Source organism: Hippopotamus amphibius, chromosome 15 (genome assembly GCF_030028045.1).
Source record: "Hippopotamus amphibius kiboko isolate mHipAmp2 chromosome 15, mHipAmp2.hap2, whole genome shotgun sequence".
NCBI lineage: Eukaryota > Metazoa > Chordata > Mammalia > Artiodactyla > Hippopotamidae > Hippopotamus > Hippopotamus amphibius.
Genome location: NC_080200.1, coordinates 54,897,849 through 54,921,793, shown reverse-complemented (window position 1 = coordinate 54,921,793; position 23,945 = coordinate 54,897,849). Strand labels below are relative to the sequence as shown.

Here is a 23,945-nt window from a genome sequence, read left to right as displayed (position 1 = left end):
GTTTCAGGAGATTTACCATCATTTTGCTTAGATCCTTAAGGTAGAAATAATAGTTAACTTGATTCCTTTCTTTTATTTAAATATACCCAATTCATTACTAATTCTGTCAATTATGGCTTCATAATTTAGCAATAATTTGTCCATTTATGTTCATCTGTGTTGCTATTGCACTCATCCAAGTCATGAGCATCTCCCAATTGAAGAGTGTAACTTCTGTCTTTACATATATCCGCTTGCATCCTTTATGCAGTTCTGAAATGTTCTTTTAAAAATGTAAAACTTAAAATGGGACATCTCTATTTAAATATTTTCTTGAGGATTTTTGCATCTATATTCCTGAAAGATTTTGGTCTCCAGTTTGCTTTTCTTGAATTGCCTTTGTCTGAATTTGGTATTAGGATAATCTGACCCCTTAGAGTAAATTATGAAATATTCTCTCTGCGAAGAGCTTAAAAGAGATTGTAGAAAATTGGTATAATTTCTTCCTTAAACGTTTGGTAGACCAAGCACCAATGAACCCATCTGAGCCTGGTGCTATTATGGAAGGTTTTTTTTTATTACTTTTTCAATTTTTAATATATATAGGACTATTCAGATAATCTGTTTCTTCTTCTGTTAGTTTTGGCAGATTGTATCTTTCAGGAACTTAGTCCATTTCATCTAGGTTATCAAATTTGTGAATATAGAGTTGTTCATAGTATCCTTTTGTTTTTCTTTCACTTTCCATGGGATGTATAGTGCTATCCCCTCTTTCAGAGCCAATATTAGTAATTTGTATCCTTTCGCTTTTTTCTTAGTTAGCTTGACCAAGGGCTTATCAATTTTACTGATCTTTTCCCAGAGAACTAGCTTGTGATTTTGTTGATTTTCTCTGTTGATTTCCTGTTCTCAAATTACTTATTTCTGCTCTGATTTTTGTTATTTCTTTTCTTCTGGTTAGTTTGGATTTTATTTACTCTTCTTTTTCTACTTTTCTAAGGTACAAATACAGATTATCTACTTTAGATCTTTTTTCTTTTCTAATATATGCATTCAATGCTATAAATTTCCCTTTAAGCACTGCTTTCATTGCATACCTAATATTTATAAGTTTGGTTTTACTTTTCATTTGAATAAAACTATCTGTAAATTATCTTGAGATTTCTCCTTTGAATAATAAGGTTTTTTTTATATACTTTAGCCATTTTATTTAATTTTTTTTCTTTAAGAACTTTTACTGAGGTACAGTTAACAGACAATAAACTGCATATATTTAGAGTGTACAATTTGGTATTTTTTTTCTTATTAGTAATGTATATATGGCAATCCCAATCTCCCAATTCATTCCGCCCCAATGCCCCCCGCCACTTTCTCCACTTCGTGTCCATATGTTTGTTCTCTACATCTGTGTCTCTATTTCTGCCTTGCAAACCAGTTGATTTGTACCGTTTTTCTATATTCCTCACATATGTGTTAATATACGATATTTGCTTTTCTCTTTCTGACTTACTTCAATCTATATGACAGGCTCTAGGTCCATCCATGTCTCTGCAAATGTCCCAGTTTCATTCATTTTTACAGCTGAGTAATATTCCATTGTATATATGTACCACATCTTCTTTATCCATTCATCTTTTGATGGACATTTAGGTTGCTTCCGTGTCCTGGCAAATAGTGCTGCAATGAACATTGGAGTGCATGTGTCTTTTTGAATTATGGTGTTCTCTGGGTATATGCTCAGCAGTGGGATTGCTGGGTCATATGGTAACTATTTTTAGTTTTGCAAGGAACCTCCATACTGTTCTCCATAGTGGCTGTATCAATTTACATTCCCACCAACAGTGCAAGAGCGTTCCCTTTTCTCCACACTCTCTCCAGCATTTGCTGTTTGTAGATTTTCTGATGATGGCCATTCTCACCTCATTGTAGTTTAAATCATGAGTTATTTTTAAGGTCCACATAGTTTTGGGTTTTTCAGCTATCCTTTTAATTTCTAGATTAATTCTGCTGAGTCTGAGAGCAGATATTGTATGATTTATATTTTTAAATTTGTTAAGGTTTATTTTATGGCCCAGATTGGCCTATCCTAGTGAATATCCCATGTGAGTTTTAGAAGAATAGGTATTTTGCTTTGTTGGATGGATTAATCTATAGATGTCGGTTATGTTCAGCTGATGGAGGGTGTTTTTGAGTTCAAACATGTCCTTACTGATTTTCTGCCTGCTGGATATTTCCACTTCTAAGAGTGGGGTGTTGAAGTCTCCAGTTTTGGTAATGAATTCATCTATTTCTCCTTGCAGTTCTATCAGTTTTTGCCTCACATAGTTACATGCCCTGATTTTAGGTACATACTCATTAAGAATTGTTATATCTCCTTACATAATTGACACTGTTATCATTTATGATGTCCTTTGCTCCTTATAACTTCTCTTACTTTGAAATCTGCTCTGTTTGGAAACAATATAGCTACTCTTGTTTTCTTTCAGTTAGTGTTAGCATGATATATTTTCTCCATTTTCTTAATTTGTATGTGTGTTTATATTTAAAGTGAGTTTCTTGTAGACAGTATATACTTGGGTAACTTTTTTTTTGCATCCAGTCTACTAATTAACTCATCAAATTTGTTCTTCATTTCTGTTATAGTGGTTTTAATCTCTAGTATTTTCTTTTGCTTCTTCCTTAGGATCTCCATGTTTCTGCTGACATTGTCCATCTGTTTTGCATCCGATCTCTTTACCCACTAGAGCCTTTAGGATACTGTCGTATTTGATTTCAGTTCCTAGGCTGATGATCCTAACATCCCTGCTATTTCTCTGATTGTAATGCTTGCTCTGTCTCTTCATATTGTGGCTCTTTTGCTTTTGTTATGCCTTGTAATTTTTTTCTTAATAGCCAGATAGGATTTACTGAGTAAAGAGAATTGCTGTAAATAGATAGGTCTTAGTAATGTGCTGGTAAAGTGTGGGTGGAAAGGAAACATTCTGTAGTCCTAGGATTCGTTCTTAATCTTTAGTGAACCTGTGCCTCTGAACTGTGAACTTCACAAGTGTTTCTCAGTCTTGTTTTTATTTTCGTTTTTGTTTTTGTTTCTCTCTCTTGCTCTCTGCTTATTTGGGACAGGATGGCTGGAGTGGGCTGGAGTTGGCTATTTCTATTCTCCCACAAGGAAGGCTAGAGTGGACAGGAGTTGGATACTTCTATTACCAAGCTCAGTCAGGCTTTGATAAGACCCCAACAGATTAGAGTCTGATTAACTCTGAGAGTTGTCTACACTGAGCCTCCTGAAATTTGTCAATTGCAGTTCAGGTTTTCCTATCACAGTACTGGTGCCCAGGTGGTTTCTTCTCATGAGTGTCTGCTCAGGTAAACTACACCTCCCTGTACAGGCCCCTCTGTCTCTTTAATGTTGGGGGCATTGTTTTGTCCTGTGTCCTCCCTTTTCTTATGTATACAGGATGAATTGTTCAATTTTCAGTCTGTTCAACTTTTTACTTATTGTTAGGACAGAGTGGTGATTTCCACGCTTCTTACATGTAGAACCGAAACTTGTTTATTAGGTTAGTTTCACATCCAACCACCTTGCTAAAATCTCCTTATTATTTCTAATATTTTATCTTTAGAATATTTTAAATTTTATAACTACATAATCACAGAATGTGCAAACAATTTATATTTCCTTTTTTGGCATTATATTTCCTTGTTTTATTACATTTTGTTTACATTCATTGTATTTTAAAATTTCAAGAAGCTTATAAATTTCAAAAGTGTTTATATTCAATTACTCCTTTGTCTTAAAAGTCATTTTTAATAGATTTATCTTCTACACCTGTCTCAATGCACTGCACAGAAATTTTTTTGCTGTGAAGTTTCTTCTGTATCTTGCATTTTTCTTTAACCCTAACTAATAACACTTTCTTTTTCTGTGTTGATTTTTTTCTTCAATATGGTTGCACATATTTTCTGGTAGAGCATTTTTAATATTATTTTCACCATAATGAGTAAAGAATGTTCAGAAAATTTGGATTTGCACTATATAGTCACTCTTGCTTTCTTATTTACTAGACTAGTTTTGCTTCTAAATTTTGCCAAAGTTCTCTGACCTGTAAATGTCACTTCAGAGTTCATAATTGTTTAGTCCATGTTCACATTATCTGAACTGTCAGAATCAATCGGCTACTCTATCGCTATAATCAGTGCTATATAGCTAATGGCTGCTAGCAGATCAAAATTATGTTTGGTTTGTCTTAATCAACCCTCATTTTTTTTCTCATGAAATTGACCCTTTTTAACATAAACTCACAAATTTCTGATCTTTCTTCAGATCAAATTTGCTTTCTAACTAAGGCTTATTCTGATTATCCTCCCTAGAGCAATTCTGAGTTCAAGTGCTAAGATTTGGGAGTTCACAATTGGAGAGAGAGGGGAACAGGAAGAAATGTTCAGTGAAAATAGATCAGGCAGGCTTTGTATTTTAATATTCTCTAGATCATCCAATAACTCCAGGATATTTCTATTCCAATTTTCATGGTTTCATACTTTCACCCAAAATTTGACAATTTAGTTTAATAATTGTGAATTCAAATGTTGTGTTAATTCAATGACACATAAAATTGCCTTCTGCCCTGGACTTTCAGAAGTCAAGGTATAACAGCCTTAGACAATATTTTATTTAGATAATGGCCCTAAATTTTATTATCTGCTAGGGCTTCCTAGGTGGCGCAGTGGTTAAGAATCTGCCTGCCAATGCAGAGGTCACGGGTTCGATCTCAGCTCCAGGAAGGTCCCACATGCCGCGGAGCAACTAAGCCCGTGTGCCAAAAAAAAAAAAAAAAAAAAAAAAAAAAAAAATTTATTATCTGCTAAAAGTTAGAATGAAGAGATGTGAATTTGCCCTTTGATCACTCCCAATTTTGTAAAATTGTCTGGGACAGTCATGTGATCCTACTGCCTTCAAAGTTTTCATCTTTTCCAACAGGTTGACAACTGGCCTTCTGGGGATAAATTTTCCATATTATAGATTCTAAAGTAACTAAAATTGATCATTTATTACCTACTTAACTTCAGAATGCCATTGGCTCTTGTTTCCCACCATAGAAGTGAAAAAAAAAGTAGATCTTATCTTTGGACCTGCCTTGTTCTTAAAACAATGTTCAAATGCTGCATATTTTCCTAAATTCATGAGTAGTTATTTTCAATTTAAGGATCTTTTGCCTAAAGGCAACATTAATTTATCTGGTCTGGTTTTCATTTAAAAGAAAGATTTATTGAAAGAAAAAGAGGTATCTTTTTCACAAACAAACAAAGTTAGTCAAATGGGAAAAAATAAGCAAATACCCCACTTGTTCTATTTGGATTGTATTTTGAGGTAAGACAAGTGTAGGTAAATAATAAACCGGTAGAAAAGGATGAATGGGAAATTTATAATTGAAAGATGGCATCACCACTGATCAGTCTCAACCTGACTAAGATTCACAAAGATGTGCTCCTCTTCATGCAAAACAACGTGAATTGTATTGCGCATCCTATAGTATGGTCTTACCAACATGATTTGAACCTGGGTTTAATCAATACTTATTTCTGGCTTCTAGTTTACAAGACACATGGTATATACAGCAAAACATTAAATGACATAAGTATGAATCACCCAGATAAATATAGACTGAGGGGGATATTTAATAAATCTGACAGTTATTTCTAAAAATCAATAGCATAGAACCAAATAAGGAAGCCAAACAAGGAATATTTAATAGTCATAATAACCACAAGGGGAGCATTGAGATTTTAAGACTTTCTTTTATCCTTAACTCAAATAATCCATCTATGAAAAATAATTTTTTGAAGACTCAAAAATATGAGTATAGGCTAGGTAGTAAATTATATTAAGGGATTATTGGTAATTTTTTGGTGGGATAATTGAATTGTATTTAGGTAAGAAAATATCCTTGATTTTTAGAAATGCCAAAGGAAATATTTCTGAATAAAAAAAATTATTTAGGGTTTTACTTTAAATTATTACATCACTTTAGGAAAAAAAGAATGAGATATGTGAAATGTGTGGCAAAATACTAATTATTGAATGTGGATGGTTTTAGTATAATATACTGTTTTTCCCTACATTTTGTATGTTTGAAACTTTTCATAATAAAACTGGTTTTTGAAAATTACACAAAAAAATGTTGGTTGTGACCTACCAATTTCACAACTTTTTGATGAGTCAAAATCTGCAGTGAAAAAAAAATCCTAATATTCCAATAATTAGGTTGTGAGGGTGAGTTTATTTCTGTAGACTTCCTTCTGTTTCCTCCATTTTTTTCTTTCTTTCAATCAAAGTAAATGCACAACATATGGCGGCAGCATCTTTTTTTTTTTGGTAGTGTAATTTTGGTTTTAATTGTCTTTATTCCTGAGCCTATTAGGAAGTTGTGCATATCTGTAATTAATAATTATACTTCAGATACTTGGAACTAAAAGTGTATGCACATTATTCTTCTGTGTACCTTTATTTCTATGTGATTCTCAAGATATAATAAGCCACAGATCACTATTAAAAATTGTGCCCTGGATTTGATAATTTATATTTATAATAAAAATCATAATGTGAGAAAGAAAAATAAACTTTAATAATGATTTAAAATGTAGAACAATCTGCAAATAATGATTTTGATGTGGAGAATGAAAGTGCAAATAGAACATAGTTTTATACACACACATTACAGGAAGCAGAAAGTAATATCTTCTCAATTGAAGGAAATGCTAATATTCCAAATGCAATGACAAGAGCATGAACATAAGGATATCTGCAGGAAATTCTGCCTCTCTAGACAGCTGTTATTAACCTTAGCTTCAATATCTCTCAGTTTTGCCAGACTCCCTTGCTAATTTAAATTTCATATTTATTTTAGAGAAACTATTTGGCTCACTGTGGGCCAGATAATTCTATCACTGACACTTGCAGTGGGCAAAGGGTGTCACATAGTATATCTAATATGGTCATCTTGAGTTGGGAAAGTATTATCATTGGAAGTCACTACTTACAGTTTCAGTTATACAAGCAAAGGAACTAATCATTCATCTTTTACTTATTTATGTTACTAGTTACTAGTTATTTATGTTACTAGTTACTATTTGAAAATACATGTGTGCAAGGCTAGAATTTCAAGAGAGTTACACATTCTCCTCACTGTACATGAGTGTGTTGTATGAATGTCTTAACCTATTTTCTCTCACAGTAGAGAGATTTTACAAATTTTAAAAGGGGTTATATATTTATTACTAGTTTTGCCTGTTTCTGAAATAATTTTATTTTTTATGTAATATATGCATTTCCCTTACCTCTTTGTCTTTGCTACTTTTACAAATATAAAGACTCTACTCGCATCTTCCTACTGTGCCCCACTCTTCTTCATTGGTGACTTGCTATGCCACAAACACTATCTATACATTTAGAGTTAAGTATTTTATCAAATGAAAATGGCTGTGTAAAGTTGTCTCACCTTGATTACAGAGAGATGGGCTTAGCAGCTTCATATCAATTGGTCGTCTGCTGCCTCTGCCTCCTATGTGGGTGATGATGTTACTTTCCAGGAAGCTTTGGGCGAGGTGGCTGCCGACTGCCAAAGGTAATTCCCCTGAGAAGGATACAAATATTAAGTTTCTAAGCCAAAATCACATATTTTAGATTATTTTGTTGTTAAGTCAACACATCACTTCTAGTTTCAAATTCTGTATTTGTTGTAGATAACAAACTACCCCCAGACTTACTGACTTAAAAGAGCAACTTATTGTCTCTGTGTGTTACTGGGCTCAGATGAACACAGCTCACCAGGCATCTCTCATGAGGTTGTAGTAGTAAGATGCTGGAAGGGCCTGTGGGCATCTGAAGGATCAAGTAGACCTCATATCTGAAAGAGATCACTCATCTAGTTAGTAGTAAATGCTGGCTTTTAGCAAGAAGCTCAGCTGGGTCTTTCAACTAGAGTACCTACATATTCACTGCATGTGTCTGGGCTTCTAACATCATGGTGGTGGGTTTCCACAGAAGTATCAAAAGAGTAAGAATTCCAGGAGTACTGAGAGAAAACTACAAAGTTTCTTATGACCATTTATTGTAAGCTCCAGAACATCTTAACTCCTCCACATTCCACTGATCAAGGAAAGTCATAAATTAAAGAGAAGGGCACTGCACTCCTTATTTGATATGAGAAATAACATTCTCACACAAGGAGAAAAGGAATTGGTGGTGGCCATCTTTGACCAACCATGCATACCCCCATCTCCTTCACCTCCAAGTAAACTTACTATACTAGTAGAATTCCTCCCTCCTTTCCTTTCACTGTCCTTTCTTTTCCTTCTTCCATCTTCCTTCCCTTCTTGTAGGCACCCTTAACCTGAGACCTATACTCTTAACACATTTTTAGGAGCACAATACAATATTGTTAACTATGGGCAAAATATCATACAACAGATTTCTAGGATTTTTTCACCATATGAAACAAACTTTATACAGTTGAACAGCAAATCCACATTTCCCCCTCCCTCTAGTCTCTGGCAACTACCATTTTATTCTCTTTTTAGGATTTTGGCTATTTTAGATATGTCATATGAATGGGATCATGCAGTATTTGTTCTTCTGTGACCTGTGACTTTTCACTTAGTATAATATCCTCTAGGTTCATCTATGTTGTCACATACGGCAGGGATTTCTTCTTTTTTAAGGCTGAATAATCTTCTATTGTATGTATATAAGGCATTTTCTTTACCCATTCATATGTTGATGGATATTTAGGTTATTTTCCTATCTTGGCTGTTGTGAATAATTCCATAATCTCTTTGCGATCCTGTTTGTATTTCTTGTGTCCATTTCCTAACCTCCTACTAATTGCCTAACACTTTCTACTCTATTTACCCCTATCTTTGAAAAATTTGCATTTGGGTCACAGAATATTATCTATTTTACATGTAGATTTTGAAATGTGTTGTATTCCTTTTGAGCTAGTGCATAGTTACATATTTAAATATTATGTGTATGTTTGGGGAAAAAAAATCTGTCATGTTTGTTGAATGTATATGCCTGTGTCTACCTAAAAGTATTAAGAACAATTTATATGTAAGGATATTAGCCTTTGGGATGTGCTATAAAGTGTTTGTTTTTTGTTTTATGATTTTCCCTTTGTATTTTGATTTCACTTGTATTTTCCCATACATGTTTTTTATACAGTTGAATTTATATTTTTAAAAATTTTATGATTTCTAGATTTTGAGTCATAGTTAGAACTTTTCAATTACACATTTTTAAATAATATGACAATATTGTCTAGTATTTTATGATTTTATCTCTGATCCTGGTGAAGTTTGGGGTTTTTTTTTGAGGTGTAATTTACATATTGTAAATTTATCCTTAAAAAAAAAGTATAATTCAGCAACTTCTAGTGTATTTTAAAAGTCATGCAGACATTACCATGAACTAATTTCAAAATATTTTCATTACTCTTGAAAATCCCAGCATCTGTTATCAGTCATCACATTCTCTACTCCTAGCTTTTGCAAACGCTAATCTACTGTCTGTTTCTGTAGATTTACTTATTGTAGACATTTCATTTAAACTGAATCATAAAATGCATGGCTTTTTTTATCTGACTTCTTTCAATTTAGCATAATATTTTCAAGGCTTATCTATGTTGTACTACCCTTCAATCAGTACTAATTCCAAACACTGGCTACCATGGAGCTCAAGAATGAGGATGGCACAAGACAGACTAAAAGGGCACAAGAGTCACTTTTTTTTTTTAATTTAACCAAGATTCATCTTTTTCTTGAATAAACCTAGATGGCTGCACTGTTTGGTTAATTTCCAGAGTACTAACAAAGTTGATCCTGACAATTTGGCCAGTGTTCTCATTGTTTTCATGGAAAAAGATGTTTCATAGGTCCTGCTTTGCCATTTTTATTGATATCTGTCTACATTCATTTATTCTTCTTCCAGATTGCTTTCAAGTTGTTGATATACTTTTAAAAAATTATTTTATGCTCATATTTAATTATATACTGATATTTTATATTTATATAGTTTCTGAACTTTCTCTTTAGTTTTTTTATCTTAGTACTATGCTTTTAATTTATCAAAACTCTTAAAAATGTAATATGTAATAGAATTAATCTCATCTTAATACTCTTTAAGATACATATTTAATATAAATAATATAAAAGATAACATATAATATATATTCATATATATCAAATTACAACCTAGAACAGTACTTAAAACATTGAGTACCTAACACAATAAACACAAGAAATAAAATTATCAACATTAGAAACAAGTTAGTGAAATGTCAGATTTTTCAATAGCAACAAAAAGATGACCCAAATACCTTGCAGAAAGCAACAAATTAATCAATCACTGGCTATTAATAATAAACATGTTGGCACCACTGAATATTGGAAGACAATGAATAAGATCTCTCAAGGTAAAGGAATAACAATTTTAAACACAGAATTTTCAATTCAGCCAGTGCTATAGTCAACTATGAGAGAACAGAAATATTTTCAGACATAAACAAATCATAAAAATCTTCTTAAAAATATTTTAATGAAATTACACTCTAGAAACTACAATAGCTCTGAACTGGTCTGCACCTAATTACATAAGCAATAATTATAAAACAAATATTTTAGTATGATATCAAGAAATGTATAAATTTGCATAATTATATGACATGGCATATTTCTTTAAAAAACTGACAGACCACATAGCCAAAAATAAAATTAAATAAAATTAAATAATTAATATTAAATAGAATAGATGAATTACCAAATGAACATATTTGATATATTAAATAAAGTATACACTCACTTCAAACACTCATGACACATGTTTTGAATAAATGTGTCAAAATAATCACAATTCACTACAAAAATAAAAATTAACAGAAAATATTTTTTGTTTGTAATGCCATATAACTTTAAATAAGCCTGTTATATGTAGTTAATGTATACAATGTTAATAAATGTATATTTTTCCCATCCTATTTCTTACTTTTGGACTATAAAATAAGATAAATACCTTTATTTCTTGTAATCTATGTTGTATCTATATCTATCATCTATGTCATCTGTGTCTATGTGTTTGCCAGGTACTGTGTGTGCATGCATGTATACACATATAGTTGCAAATATACAGTAAATGCATTCAGGTATAATAAAAAGTCATTGAAGAAATTAATAGATGCATCCTTGCATCAGATAGACATGTAAATATATTGGAAAATAATCCACAAATGGTTTAGTTTCATTATTTATAACTGCAGTGATAACATATGCTCTGGCTATGTATAAATTTCTATGGATTTGATGAAATAAGTATCCTTTTCATGTGTGTGTTCCCAGAGATAAAAGAAAATAAACATAAATAAAGTCTTTATCATATATTCAGCAATGCAAATGCACTTACAAGAAAGCACACACAAGTTCAGGTGACAGACAAGGGAAACACTTTGTAGAATCCCAGAATGATCCGTGGTGTCTTGAGACATCTCTTACAAAATGTTTAGACATCTCAAAGTGCTTTTGTAAGAATTTCACTCAGAATGTACATTACATGTATGTTTTCCTCCATGGGGTACAGATTCTCAAAATAGTGTTAACAAATTCAAAGGTATCAGGGGAAAGGTATGTGCAAGATGAAGACTGTGAAGTTATTACTATTTACAGGAGGCATTCTATCAATTTTGCCAGGCTGCAGCAATGCCATATTTAGTTGTTGTAATAATAAATGTTCCATGAAAGAGAGCTATATTACTGTGAGCCAGAATGTTCGAGCTGATTTCAACACAGCCATTGACCTCTATGCCTAAAGATTTCTTCCTCCCTGAACATCACACATTTTCTCAGAAAGTAATCCAGAATTAGGCTATCCAGACTGAAAAATAAATAAATAAATAAATTCACCCTAGGCAAGGAACTTAGTAAAATAAAATTTAAAGGCAAAGCACCAAATAACTGTTCTCAGGGCATTAATAAGTAACACAGTGAGGACTGTCAGCAACAACCATTTGTCTTCTTTAACTTCATGCATTTTTATATGTATTTGTCATTGGTTCATTTCTATTGTATGAAAATATGTAAAATTAAAATTTGGATTAGTGTACTAGGGAAGAACAAATCTGACTTCATATTGGATCTTTTTTTAAACTTTAACCTTTGTATTCTATTGCTCTTGCTACAAGTTAACAACTAAAGAGATGTTGCCTTTAGTTTAAAGTATACATAATGGCCCATTTCCAGAAACTCTGCCTTCCCATGCCTGAAGGTTAAGCTAAAATACTTTTCTCAGCCACAGGAAACATCCTGACCCAGCCCACCTATGAATGGCTTCAGGAAAGAAGAAATTTAATGTATCCCCTCCTAGAGTCTGGCTGAAACCAGGAAATATTTGCAACTACTTATGGCCTTTTTTACTTTACCTCCTCAGCTCTCCACTCTTTGCTCTGTAAAGAAACAAGCATCCAAACCTGGGCAAGATGATTCTTTAGGATGTTAGTCCACCATCTTCTTGGTCTGCTGGCTTCCTGAGTAAAAGTCACTGTTCTTACCCCAACAACTCAGTTCTCAATTTATTGGCCTGTTGTATGGCGAGCAGTATGAACTTGGACTCAATAACATTAGTCCTTTAGACTGCTACTAGCAAAATATATTTAATCTAATAATTCCTGTATAGTGATTTATCTTTAGCTTTAAAAAAATATGTAGCACTTGCTTAGAATTCTAATTGTGATATATTCTCTTCTACACTGTTCTGCCCCTACTCCCAACATATAAAATTTTACTGCCAATAACATCCAAGTCAGCATTAGTATTTTATAAATGAAGCCCTTTTGTTTTAAAGTTTAATTACGTAGCTTGGAAAACAATTTCTCTCTGCAAATTATGATTTGGCACATTAAGCAGAGATGTAAGCAGATGGTAGAGTGCAGTAATTTTTATTTTCTTGTTATTATTTTGTTTTTAAATTTTAGATATTTATGCAAGATTTTGATTGTTTAATTTCAATAATTACCACAGTTATAGAATATATTACATTTTAAAAACAGGAAGAAGATTCTCCAAATGCTATGTATTAATCAAATATTTGACACAGTCTTCTAATGCTACATTAACAATTATTTTTAAAATAAACTTTCCTGTAATTTAGATATATGTTCTGTGTTTCTAATAATCCTTGGTGGAAAATGTTTACAAATATTTCTAGAAAATATACTTTGAACATAATATATGTTCTCAATTGTAGGAAGATAAGCATATAAGATGAAACTTGTAAGAGTGAAAGAAACTCGTGGATTACTGGAGTAGACCTTGATATAGGATCTCAGAAAAGAGAGCAAAGCCTAGGATTCTAATCTTGTGTTACCCAATGTCCTAAATAATGTGACATTACTGCACCTCAAAATATTAGAATAGAGACTAGTGTCCTGAAGCACTGTCAGATCTTCGGTTATGACCTGAACTATATTCTCCCAAAATGCATATGTAGAAACTCTAACCCCTCAGTGTAAATGTATTTGGAGATGGGGGTCTATAAGGAAGTAATTAAGATTTAATAAGTTCATCAGGGTGGGACCCTGATCCAATAGGATTAGCATCCTTATAAAAAGACTCCAGAGAGCCCACCTTCTCTCAGTGAATACACAGAGAAAAGGTCACGTGAGGACACAGTGAGAAGGTAGGCATCCCAAGCCAGGAAGAGAGCCCTTATCTGGGACTGAAGCAGCCAGCACCTTGATCTGGGACTTCTAACCTTCAAGACTGTGAGAAAATTAACTTCTGTTCATTAGGCTACCCAGTCTGTGATATTTGTATGGCAGTCCGAACAGACTGATGCATCTTCCAAGTAGAATTTAGGAGGAGGCAGGTAACTGAAGCCAGATAAAATAGGGAGGTTAAGAAATATTTGGTCAAATTTCCTCAGCACAAATAGGAATTCAAGGAAGGTATGATCACTGGCATTTATGGGAAAATTAAAACAAATGGTTATAAAAATGTGAAGTTATGACAGAGCACTAAAGAAAAAATAAAGGAATATAATGTGAAGAGAAAAATAAGTGGTGAAAAACACAGTCTGCATTCATATTTTTGGGGTTCCTGACCCAGAACCAGTTCCTCAAAAGTATTGTTTATGGGGCACCATCTTATCTGGCTCTCAGGTACCTCTGGAAAGGGGAAATTGTGTGTATGTGCACATGTGTGTGTATGTGTGTGTAATTTTATCATTGGAAGTCCTTCTCAATAGGAAAAGTTTTTACCACCATTGTCATTCATGGCCGCAACTAAGTGGAGCAACTTTTCACTTACAGCATACTGTCAGATCCTTCAGTAAACTGGTTTGTCCTTTCCTCTCCATTAGCTGGTTGAGGAAACACCACAGGAACTCAGAGATATGCAAGGAGCAAGAGGTGGCAAAGCAGTTAAAGCAGGTACTGAGCAGTTTCCTTGTGCCACTAGACCCATTCATGTTTGACCCTGTGTATTTCAATTCCACTCAGAGCTAAGAACATTGGGACAATCTTGAGTAGACACATGCCTATTCCTTACGGCGCAGGGTAAAACAGAGCACGGACTTCCAGATTTTAGCTCTTAAAACTTCTTAAAGATGGCGACATTAATTTTGCTCACAGTTAATTTGCCAGACCAAATCAAAAGTCCAAACCTCATGTCTATGAATTTGGGAAGTGTAGCCTCTGCCCCTCACACCCACCCAGGGCTCTGCATATAATAATATGATTGTTTATATCTCCTTTCCAGTTTTGTAGCAGTTTGTCTTTTTTATTCTTAGTTTTTTGAATTTATGCTCCCTCCCATATTTTCAGTAGCTTGTTCAGTTTTACTTAATTCATATTGAATTGTTGTATTTGATTTTTCTTCTATGTTGAGACTGTTTCAGAGTATTTTATCAGCTGAAAATTTTTATTTCTTATATTTTAAGTTATTTCAGTAACTTTGAATGGTTATGAAGTTTGGTTTTGTTTTGGTGTTCTTTTTTCCGTTTAATTTTATTTTTTTCATATTCAGGTATATTTCATGATTTTCACAGACCTGCAGTATAAGGCAATCACTTGGGGAGAAAAAGTAAGAAAGGCTTATTTAGTTTCTTAGTTAAAATTATTTTCATTGGTTGCCACATAAAGTACAGTTTTCATAATAAATTTTACTCTGTGTTGGGGGGAGGGTCAGTTTTCTTCTGATTTATTGATACTAACTTAGTTTGAAATTTTTTTTTTGAGACACTTTCTACTCAGGGCATGGGACTCTTCTTCTGGGGGTGGTAAGAGGATAGAATGTCATTTACTTTTTTATAGACTTTATAGGCTTGAGGTCAAGGAGAATGTTCTATACATGCTGAATTTAGGGGAATGTAATATGAAATTATATAATAGGAGTTGTGAATATAATGGGTGACAGATTGATGGTTCAAGAAGATAAATACAATTATTAGCAGCATTATAACATGATTTTAGAAAAAGGTGATAAGACTTCTGATTCTGTTAATAAATGCCTAGTGTCCAGAACTAAGATAATATAGGTGTGTACTCCACATATTTACTTTCTAAGCAATATCTTGTGACTATTTAAAATTCAACCTGAGAACTGAAAGCAGAATGGTAATGGACATGAGGTTACTGGAAATAGGCTATAATATACAGCCTAATGGTGCTGAAGATATCTCATGTGAAAGTGGGTCTCCCCATCACTGGAAATCCTCATCACGTGGCTGAAAGGACATGGAGCTCTGACTTGCTCTGTTGAATGTTAGACTGTGAAATATTACCTCATAAGTTTCTTCAAGGTCCAGAGTTTGTGATCCGTAACAGAAAAGCAGTTCCTTTTTTTGAAGCCATTTTCTTTTTCTAAAACCTCCATTTTTGTAGGCAATATATACGTAGTTTTTCTAAGATAGATAGATTATGAGCCTCTAATATATCTGTGAAGACATCAAGGACTAATGCATTTTATGCATGTTTGAGATAAGTAATTATGACAATAAACACACGTAGAGGCTCTAGCATGATCTGAAGAGCACCACATTTGTTTTGACATCTGTTCAATTAATCCTTGATAATTTTCTCACTTTCGATGAACCTCCAACACTTTACTGGTAAAGTATAAATTATAATATACAGCATCCTTACAGAAGAGGATATATAATTATGTTTTTGTCCTCTCCATAGGCATGATATATACCTTTTGCTTTAATAGGTATGTTTTGTTAAGTTTCTTCTATAATTGGGTAAGTCAGGTAAAATAGTGCACAGTGAAATCAGAAATATATTAATTTAAATTAAATAAATTTTTAGAGAAAATTAATATTTTGATTAGAGAAAGGCTAAACAGCAAATCAATATTCTGTTTTCTGATGAACTTCTGTTGTTAATTCAATGAATGGAATGGATCTCAAAACTCATTTGTATATCCTTGTATAGCAAAAATTAGCATTACAATAAAAAGCAGAATTCTGTTATTTTGAATCAATAACTTTTAAAAGGTTAAAGAAAACCTACTCTGATACATGGTTGGTCTAGGTCCCTACAAGTGTATTTGATGAAAAAGTCATCTCTAAAAGAATATCAACTGATATGAGTAATAAAATAAGGCAAAATTATATACATTTTATAATTACAGATGTATATGGGATGAAAGGAAATGTAATATTTGGATGTTTATCTTATAAATGCAAAATTAAGAATTTAAGTACACTCAATTTTTTTCTCTTTAATAGAAAATTAAAGTCCAAGTGAATGGCTAAATTATCTTGCTACAAGTTAATTTTCTTCTTACATTTTAAGCTAATATCTTGTATCCTAAATTACTCAGTGGAAAAGGAAATTGATGGCATGAAGTTAATTTCCACTTTAAAAAAAATCTACATGGATATAAATCACTGCAACTTGGGGGAGGTTGAAAAATGACTGTATTAACAAAATTTCATGTTCAACAGACAAATAAACATCCTCACAAATCCAAATCACCACTGCATATTTACCCATCATTAGCCATAAATTACTTCAGATGATGATGATAAATAAACCAAGAAACTGGATCCCTGAACAATACCTACTTAACAATAACAAACAACCAAAAACTCAGAAAGACTTGTCTGCCCTTAAATTGGTATTTAGCCTGATGGGGACCGTACTTAACTGCTGTCTCTTCTGGCATAACAGTGTTCCTCTATCATCAGGGGTCCCTTTTCCATAATATCATAATAATTAGATTTTAATACTAATCTTTCCATGAATGTAATTGATGTGGATATACAGTGATGAACTTTCTCAAGCTAAACTCAACTTGTGTATTTAGGTGAATCAATAGATTGATTGATGTATGTATCTACATAGATTGTCCATAAGAAAATGTTTGATATATATTTTACTTGTTTTTGTACAAAACTATCAGACTGACAATTTTGAAGTTATTGCAAAAGTTTTCAAAGTTTCACCCTTCAGGCTTCTAAGCTATAGCTAGCAGATCAAGCTTTAAAATTTTCATGTTTCTTTCTATGTCAGACAACAAGGCCTAATATGAATTCTTTTGGGACTCCAGGTGTCTGAAAAAGAAGTGCCCTTTGCTTTGTGCCTCTGGTAAATTCAGGTTGTAACAGTTTGTAGTTATAAGACCTAACTACAACTGGGTGCCTTAAATTGTACTTACAGTTTTTCATGGTCACCCTTTCACCCTTCTTGTCTATGGGCGTGAAATATCCCATTTTTATTCCCATTTCCCATTATATTATAAAAGATATAGCACAATACTTTTTTTTTGTATATGTTGTTAAAATATTTTAAAATAAGCAGAAATAACCAAGGTCAAAATGGAATTACAAAAACAAAATGTATAGAGGAAAATAAATTTAAAACAGAAATGTCAAACTGAGAATTGCACTTATATAACAGACAAAATTCTAATGTCTCTCCATATATAAGACAAACACAGAGGAAGGAACAATAGAAAATCCATTAATGTGAGATAGGGAATTGAATAGTGCAAATAAGATCTATGCTATGGTAGTTTAATTAAAAAGACTTGATGGTCTCTTTGAATAATGAAGAATAGAAGTTGGAACTTGAACTTAATCTTGAGATCAAAAAAAGTAAATTTTATTATTGTGTATAATAAAGAAAAAGAGAGAGGAGTAAGGAAGAGAATGAGAGAGAGTCAAAAACAGAGATAGAAAGATTAGCACTACTATTAGTGATGCGTCTTCCATGTAAGAAATGAAAAAGTTGAGACATGATCAAATTTTCCCCCAAGAGTTGATAGTACATACATTTCAAGAGAGTTTGAGTAAAATATTAGAATGACAGCTGTATTAGTTTCCTATTGCTGCTATAACAAATTGACACAAATCTAGCGGCATAGAACAATACAGATTTATTAACGTTATAGAGATCAGAAGTCCGAGATGTAGTCCATGGGCTGAAGTCAAGGTGACTGCAAAGCTGTGTTGCAAGCAGAGACATCAGTGGCCTCAAGCTGAGGGCTTGAAGCCTTTACTCCTGCAGATCAGGGAAGCAAGGTCTGGATGGATTTTTAATTGGTGGCTGCTCTTTCTTTCCTCTAGTTGCCATGGGTTTTCAGGCATGCTTTCAGGATACATGTTTTGATAATCTACCCTCCTGGTAGATTTTATTCCTTGGATTTAAGGCAGAAATTTTGGGATGGCTTTGATGCTTTAGTATCCATGTCATCACCTTGGGAAAGGTGTTCTCAGGAATCCTTCTGATCTTCTCTGTGTCTGTGAAAAAGCCTGCAAAGAGAGCAAATTCTAGTATGTCTGATATCCCCTATGGTTTCATGCTCTCTCACTAGCTTATACTCAGCTTTAAGAAATTGTTAAAATTTTCTAACAATCTTACTTACTTTTATATCATTTGGTGATGTCTGTCCTAGGTAAGCAAATGGTCAGACCCCATTTCTACTTATAGTTTTCTGCATCTCTCAATATTTCTAAGTAGTTTGCCCTGTGACCTCAGTTTTCTGATGGTTTCAGGAAAAGCTATTATTTGCAGTTCGTTCAGCTGTTTTTGTGTGTGTGTGTGTGGCAAGTATAATAATGACACACTTTCCAGTTTACTGCATGTCCTTGTTAGCTAGAGAGATATTCAGTGATTATCCAGTGCACTTTCATGGTTTATGTCCTTCAAGGAATTTGTTCATTTCATCTATATTGTCAAATTATTACTGTAAATTTGTTCATAACAAACCCTTATTATTCAATTAACTGGCAGAATCAGCAATACTATCACCTCTGCGATTCCTGATGTTGGAAATTTCTGTCCTGTTTCCTTTTCCCCCTTGTCAATCTGGCTATAATTGTATGAATATGGTTGATTCTCTCAAGAACCCATTATTGATTACAGATTACAATTTTCTTTATTGTAATTTTCTTTGTTGCTTTATGTTTTCTATGTCATTAATTCATGCTTTAATTTTTATTATTTTCTTCCTTTTGTTTCTTTTAATTTTAAATGTTCTTTTTTTCTTAGTTTCTTATGGTACAATCAGAGGTTAATGATCTGAAACATTTCTTCTTTCTTAATATGTATAAGTAATACTGGTAATGTCTTTATAGATGCATTCTATAATTGGTATATTATTATTTTCTTTAGAAAACAATATTTTCTAATTTTCCTCTTGATTCTTTAGAAGTATAGTGTTCAGTTTCCACATATCTGGATATTTTCCAGGTCATCATTTGATGCTTTTTAGTTTAATTCCGATATATTTAGAGAACATTCTTTGTAAGACAAATTCTTTGAAATTGATTGAAATTTGTATTATTAATCATGAAAGGGTCTATCTTGGTAAATATTCTTTGCACATTTACAAACAATGTGTATATTGCTGTTCCTATATGGTGTATTCTGTAAGCATCCATAATGTCAATTTCTTGGGGAAATTTGTTCATGTTTCTTATGTTCTTATGAATTTTATTTTAGTTGTTCTTTTTCTTTCAATATCAATAGAGTGTCATTGAAATCTCTGACCGTAGTTGTGGCTGTGTCTATTTCTCCTTGCAGGTTTATCAGTTTTTCCTTCACATATTTTGCAGCTCTAATATTAAGTGCATAGCTGCTTAGAAACTTTGTCATTTTACTGAATTGACCCCTTTAAGACTATGAAATGACCCTGGTAATATTTTCTACTTAAAAATCTACATCACAATATCAAATTAGTCACTCTAACTTTTTGATTAGAGTTAACATGGTATATATTTTTTAATCTTTTAAAGAAAATTTAGCTCACTTGTGTATTTATTTTTTTCCTGAGTCTGATTTTGTTTTGTAAATTAGTTCATTTGTACCATTTTTTTTTAGATTCTGCATATAAGTGATATCATATGATATTTGTCTTTCTCTGTGACTTACTTCACTTAGTATGATAATCTCCAGGTCCATCCATGTTGCTGGAAATAGCATTCTTTCATTCTTTTAAATGGCTGAGTAATAGTCCATTGTACATATATACCACACCTTCTTCATCCATTCATCTGTCATTGGGCATTTAGGTTGCTTCTACCTCTTGGCTATTGTAAACAATGTTGCAGTGAACACGGGTGCATGTATCCTTTCAAACCATGTTTTTCTCCAGATTTATGCCCAGGAGCAGGTTGCTGGGTCATAAAGGAGCTCTACTTTTAGTTTCCTAAAGAGCCTCCATACTGTTCCCTATAATGGCTGTACCAACTTACATTCCCACCAACATTGTAGAGGGTTTCCCTTTCTCTACACCCTTTCTCCACACCCTTTTCAGCATTTATTGTTTGAAGACTTTTCAATGATGACCACTCTGACTGGTATAAGGTGATATCTCATAGTTTTGACTTGCATTTCTCTAATAATTAGTGATATTGAACACCTTTCCATGTGCCTCTTGGCCATACATGTGTCTTCTTTGGAGAAATGTCTATTTAGGTCCTCTGCCTATTTTTTTGATTGGGCTGTTTGGTTTTTGGATATTGAGCCACATGAGCTGTTTGTAAATTTTGGAGGATAATCCCTTGTTAGATACATTATTTGCAAATATTTTCTCCCATTCTGTATATTGTCTTTTTATTTTGTTTATGGGTTTCCTTTGCTGTGCAAAAGCTTCTGAGTTTAATTAAGTCCCATTTGTTTATTTTTGTTTTTATTTCCATTACTCTAGGAAATGGCTTGGAAAAGATATTGCTGTGATTTATGTCAAACAATATTTTGCCTAAGTTTTCCTGTAAGAGTTTTATAGTATCCATTCTTAAATTTAGGTCTTCAATCCATTTTGAGTTTATTTTTGTGTATAGTGTTAAAGAATGTTCTAATTTCATTTTTTTGCATGTGCCTGTCCACTTTTTTTCCAGCAGCATTTATTGAAGAAACCGTCTTTCCTTCATTGTATAGTCTTGCCTCCTTTGTCATGGATTAATTGACCATAAGTACATGGGTTTATTTCTGGGCTTTCTATCCTGTTCCATTGACCAATATTTCTGTTTTTATGCAAGTAGCATACTGTTTTGGTGACTGTAGCTTTGTAATATAGTCTGAAGTCAGGGAGCCTGATCCCTCCAGCTCTGTTTTTCTTTATCAAGTTTGCTTTGGCTATTTGTGGTCTTTTGTGTCTCCACACAAATTTTAAAATTTTTTTGTTCTACTTATGTGAAAAATGCCATTGGTAATTTGAGATGGATTGCATTAAATCTGTAGATTGCCTTGGGTAGTATAGTCATTTTGGCAATATTGATTCTTCCAACCCAAGAACATGGTATATCTTTCCATCTGTTTTTGTCATCTTTGATTTCTTTCATCAGCATCTTATTGTTTTCAGAGTACAGGTCTTTTGTCTCCTTAGGTAGGTGTATTCCCAGGTATTTTATTTTTTTGATGTGATGGTAAATGGGATTGTTTCTTTAATTTCTCTTCCTGATCTTTCCTTGTAAGTGTATAGAAATGCAACAGATTTCTATGTATTAATTTTGCATCCTACAAGTTTACTAAATTCATTGATGAGTTTTCTGGTAGCATCTTTAGGATTTTGTATGTGTAGGATTGTCATCTGCAAACTTTAACAGTTTAACTTCTTCTTTTCCAGTTTGGATTCCTTTTATTCCTTTTTATTCTCTGATTATGGTGGGTGGGACTTTCAAAACTATGTTGAATAAAGTGTCAAGGTCAAGAGATCAATCCAAGAATCAGATATAACTATTGTAAATGTATGAGGGTAAGTCAAAAATTATCTGCCCTCCAGTTATATTAAAACTTCTGTTGGCTGCACTGTCTTATCAGCACTTTCCTTTCAAGGCTACTGTCTCCCCAGTCACTGCTGTACAAGGGTGAACATGTTTCATCAGTTCATTTGTAACTGCAGTGCCAGCAAAAATGGATGTCCCACTTGTAATTTGCATGAAAGAAGAACAGCGTGCTGTGATTTGTTTTTTGTGGCCTGAGGGTGTACCAGGTGCTTATTTATCGAAGACTTTGTGTGCAGTATGGAGAAAGTGTTTTGTGGCAAAGAAGTGTGTATGAATGGATAGAGAAGTTCAAGAAAGGTCGAGCAAGTGTTAGCCATCAAGGAGTCGGATGCCTATCTATGTCCATGGCTGATGACAACATTGAGCGTACGTGTGAAATGATTCTGTCAAATAGATGAGTGACAGTGGATTATGTGGCAAATCATTTGCAAATCAGCCATAACTCAAAGGTTCAACAATCAACAGTGCACATTACAGTGAGATGCTTATTGAAGAGCTGAAGCCTAAACTTTGGATTAAAGGCAGAGGACTGCTATCTAAGGGCATTGTGATCTTTCATGACAATGCACATCAGCACATTTTTGCCCACATTATCAACACTCTGCAAAAACTTCATTTTGAGGTATTAAAGCATCCTCTCTATAGTCCTGCTGTTGCTTCATCAGACTTTCACCCATTTAGTCTGAAAGCAGCCCTATGAGGACGAAGATTCACTTCTGATGAAGAAGTGAAGACAGCAGTGCATTTGTGGCTCACAGCTCAGTCTAAAACATTTTTTAATGAGGGAATATGAAAGTTTGTTGACAGATGGACAAAGTGCATTGAAAAACAAGGACATTATGTTGAAAAATGATGTATTTGTCTTTTCTAAAAGTTAAAATAAATTCTACAGCCAGAGAGTGGATAATTTTTGACTCACTCTTGTATATGCACCCAACATAGGAGCACCCCAATATAAAAGGCAAATACTAACCACCATAAAAGGAGAAATCAACAGTAACACAATAATAATGAGGGTCTTTAACACCCCACTTTGCTCAATGGACAGATCATCCAGACAGAAGATCAATAAGGGAACATAGGCCTTACATGACACATCAGACAAGGTGGCTTAATTGATATTTGCAAAGCATTCCATCAAAAGCAGCAGAATACATACTCATCTCAAGTACACATGGAACATTCTCCAGGATTGATCACATACTGGTCCACAAAGTAGGCCTCCATAAATTTAAGAAAATTGAAATCATATCAAGCATCTTTTCTGACCACAACACTATGAGGTTAAAAATCAATTGCACAAAATATACTGTAAAAACACAAACACACTGAGGCTAAACAATATGCTACTAAACAATCAATAGATTACTGAAGAAATCAGAGGAAATCAAGAAATACCTAGAAACAAATGAAAATGAAATCATGGTGATCCAAAACCTATGGGATGCAGAAAAAACAGTTCTATGAGGGAAGTTTATAGCAATAAAATTTTACCTCAGGAAACAAGAAAAATCACAAATGAACAACTTAAATTTACACCTAAAGCAATTAGAGAAATAAGAGCAAATAAAACCCAAAGTTAGTAGAAGGAAAGAATCATAAAAATGAGAGCAGAAATAGGTGATATAGAAAGGAATAAAATAAAATAAAAGATTAATGAAACAAAGCTAGTTCTTTGAAAAGATAAACTAAT

The 23,945-nt window shown here is 33.1% G+C and overlaps 1 long non-coding RNA gene across 1 annotated transcript in view; it reads left to right on the top strand.

The window, feature by feature from the left end:
* Nucleotides 1-7,482: 7,482 nt before the first annotated feature.
* The window catches only part of LOC130837342 (uncharacterized), a 34,352-nt gene continuing 17,889 nt past the window's right edge, over nucleotides 7,483-23,945 (top strand). The window contains exon 1 of the long non-coding RNA XR_009049277.1: nucleotides 7,483-7,598. This is a non-coding gene — a long non-coding RNA (uncharacterized LOC130837342). The remainder of the gene's footprint in view (nucleotides 7,599-23,945) is intronic.